Here is a 4,244-nt window from a genome sequence, read left to right as displayed (position 1 = left end):
AAAGCGCAAAACCGAAGAAGAAGAAGGGGGAAGGTCAGAGGGGAAGACAAAGAAGGGAGAAGAGAAAGGGTGAGGGACAGACGAGGGGAAGGGCGAGGGACGGACGGACGTCGACGCCAACAGATCCGTAAGGGTGGACGTTGCACGCCGCTCGCCATTTCTGCTCCTCCTCCTCGCTGGTCGTCGCTGCTTCTCGTCACTCGCTGCTGTACTTCGCGTCCTTGCCACTGCTTTGCGTCCTCACTGCTGGTCCTCCCTATGGTTCCAATTCTGTTTTTGATTTGTTGATTTTGTCAATTACATTGCTCATTCTTCTGTTAATTTATATTGTGAAATTTTTTTATTTGTGAATTTATTGATTTTGTTAATTACATTATTTCTTATTCTATTATTATTGTTGATTCTAATTCTATTCTGCTTCCATGGTTATTTTGCTTCAGTTTCTTCTGTTTTTGATTCTGATTCTATTATTCATTGTTGTTGTTGATGCTTCTAGTTGCTTCTACTTTAGTTTCTTTTGTTGTTGTTCTTTGGAGTTGAGAGAGATAGTGATGGAGATTATACAGATTTATTTTTTTATTTCTATTTCTGTTTTTTTTTTTTTTTTATGTTTATTACATTGTTTCATTCTTATTGTTGCTGATGCTTTGATGAAAAAGAAGAAAAAAAAAGAGATGATGCTGTGATGGAGAAAAAAAATAAAAATAGAAAATGAGGATTTTGGTGAAGAATGGAAGGGATATTTTGGTTCGAATAACAATTTAAAATCAAGTTATACCTTAGGGACGAATTCGAAATGCAAAAAAAAAAAAAGATTCGGGACGAAAAAAATTTTCAACCCCTACCTTAGGGAGCAAATCATACTTAACCCTCTATTTTACTATCACTTAGGCTTTTGACTTTTCTATACATTTTATGATTTTAGTAAAGCTTGTTTCATGTTTGTGTTTGGAGTGTAAAAAATAAGACGATATTAAACTTGTTCTATCTTTTTTCTTTCTAAATAATTATATTCTTTTAAAACGGATAGTATTCTAATACCAAAAATATTGATATGATATATTTTGGTGTTAGTATACATACCTCTCTTTCTTCAATTTATTTTAGAAAAGTATACTTTTTTGTAGTTATATAAAATTAGTGTTTAATAAATAATTATACTAATTATCAATCATTTTTATTATCAATCATTCTAATTATACTAATTTTTAATCATACATAATTAACATTTATATGATATTTACATTAATAACATCTCTTTCTTCTCATCTTATTTTAAGAAAATATTTTTTTATAATTATATAAAAATCAATATTTAATGAATAATTAAACAAATTATCAATCATTCTAATTATATTAATTATTAATCATTCTAATTGTCAATAATTATAATATAATTACTATTTATATTATATTTACGGTAATAATTTTGTTATGCACATGTATATTAATAACACATAAATTGATATACTAAAGGTTATACATAGTGCCATGTATGAGATTTATGAGTCTAATATTTAGAACCAAAGTATTTTGTTTAATTTTTTAATTTATTATTTTTTCTTGACTACTTCACACAACAAAAATATATTCTTCGTTTTTCATCGAAATTGACTCTGTAAAGGTATAACCTATAACTTTTAACAATATTTTATTAATGTACACATTCTATTATTCTTTTGATAATTTGATTATTATTCTTACTCAAGCTTTTTTTCCATCTAACCTTACGACGCAATTATTCTTTGCCGTAATCATTTACAATGCACCACATCCATCAAATACTACCTAGGATTATATTCACTAATCCGGGTTCTATTTACATGGATGTAAGAGTTCAACGAATGGTCAATAAACTCTATTTTATTGAAAAATGATTGGATCTACTCATATATTATAACCAACCTAATGGAATGTGGATAATGTTAGTTTTCTTAGAAGGAACTCGATTTTTAATTGAGCAACTGCTTCTAAGGAGCTTTATAGGCCAAATTCAAATTCCATCCCTCTATACTTTTTACGTGTGCCACCAAATTTTCGTAGTGGAGATGTAATTTCAAATATTGATATTATGTTTAAATTTTCTTCTTTTAAATTTTTCATAATCAAAATATTTTTTATAACATATTATGATTTTTTTTTCCAGAAACTACCACCTTTTTTGTGCGTCAATGCAATGTCATCGATGAAAATAAATGTCAATTTGTTTTTTGGTATGCTTATTCTATACATTGCCGCATTACATAAATAGCGGATGATGAAGATACTCTAAATTTGCACGAATTCTAAATGTTTAAGTTGATGACATTATTTCAGTTGATTATCGTTCCGAAAATTAAATATATAATTATATTAATTATCAATCATTTTAATTGTTAATTTAGTATTAATTAAAAATTTATTTATTCTATTTTAAAGCATATCAGTTAGATAATGAATTTTTCAGTTGAAGAGTTCATTAATCGAAGGGTTATTGGTCGAAGTTTTAAGAGTGTCGACTTGAAAAATGGATATTGATAGAAGGGTTGTTGATTTGACATAGCCCATCAAAAAATGAAGCTGACAAACATGTCAAGATTGATGATGCGGTGCACAAGGACAATTATTTGGTTTTACATTTGGTGGGAACAGTTATTTTTTGAATTCTTCAGAAGCAAGACTTGACAAGACAAGATTGGTCAGATTAATCTATAAATCAACGGGCCTCGAAAGAGACAAGTGGTTGGAATTTGTTTTCAGAAAATACTCTCGTACACTCATATTCTAGCGACTATCTGAATCTGCCACGAGTTTATTTTCTACAGAATTTCTTTCATGTCTTTACATTTTTTTTCAATTTCCTATAATTTCTTTTCAATGCAGTTTACCTTTCTTTTGCAAAGTCTTTTTCTTTCTTCTTTAAAGTTCTGAATTGTCATTTTAATTTCAAAGTCCTTCAACTTTGTTGAAGGCATTAGTTACTTTCTTTAAATTGAAGCATTTATTTTTCGATAATCTCTTTCTTTTTGAATTTAAAGAACTTTATTCTAGTCTGCATATTATTTTATATTCACTTTTTATTTTTTTAAAGTAAAGTCTTTGGTGCATAAAGAAAAACTAGTACTCATAAAAGAGGAGTATGTTTTGCTCCCAAATCATAGATATCGAACCAACTAAGATTTATAAAATCTGCATAACAAATTGGTACGCCCAGTAAAATAATTTTTGTGAAATTATGTCAAAGATCTTTCTTTTTGATATGGTATTAATTTAGTGCATGCAACTTCGGAGTGGTAGAATTATTAGTATCGCTAAAGAGACTTCAAACAACAATATAGAATCTTCATTAAACAATAATGTCCCTAAAGTTGTAGCACAGACTTCTGCAAGTGTAACATCCTAAGTAGAAATAAATATTCAAAATTATGGAAATGGTTTTAGAGAGAATATTGTGGTTAATAATGTGACCAGTGGGGGTAGTGGACGTAACCCACGTCCTCGAGTTTCTCTAACTCAAATTCAATCGCCGGTAACTGCAGGTTGGCCTCATTTTAGTCTTCGTCCAGGTTACACCTAACCCATGGATAGTTTTACGCCTCCAGTTAGATTTGGAGATGTGCCAGGTGCGGTTAATAATCAACTTTCTCATTTTGAAATGAGTCGAGATTACCACATCAGTTCGACATTCAATAACTCAGTGTCTATGGTTGCTTTTTGACAACATATTGACGAGAGTCATCATGATTTAGTCTATTTGTTAACTCAATAAATGAATACCATTTTAATTCCTATAATGGCTGATAATAAAATAAAGTATGAGTGTTTGGCTAGGCAAGTCGAATGGATTGCTCGAATTGTTGATTATGATGAGTGTAAGACCCAAAACTTTTGAAAAGGTTTATTATAAACTAATTTCAAATTTAATTATTTTTGTAACTTTAATTTCAGAAATTTCTTTATTAAAGATAATTAAAGCAAGTTTTGATTAATTGAATTTGAAATAAATTAAGATCCTTATTCAATTTTATAATTATTGAGTTATTTTCTACATTTAAAAAATTATAACGTTAGCAGTTATGAAATAATAAGAATTTTATATGATTTAATTTAAATAGTTGATATTCTTTATAATTCAATACTTTAAGTTTTAGAAATAAAGAAAATTAATCTTAATATCTTATAATTTCAATTACAATATTTGATTTTAAATTAATTAGTATTTTGGTACAACAAATAATATTGTAAAACAATTTTTAAGAATTTAA

The sequence above is a fragment of the Arachis ipaensis genome, chromosome B03, assembly GCF_000816755.2.
Source record: "Arachis ipaensis cultivar K30076 chromosome B03, Araip1.1, whole genome shotgun sequence".
Taxonomy (NCBI): Eukaryota; Viridiplantae; Streptophyta; class Magnoliopsida; order Fabales; family Fabaceae; genus Arachis; species Arachis ipaensis.
This window is presented reverse-complemented; position numbering follows the sequence as displayed.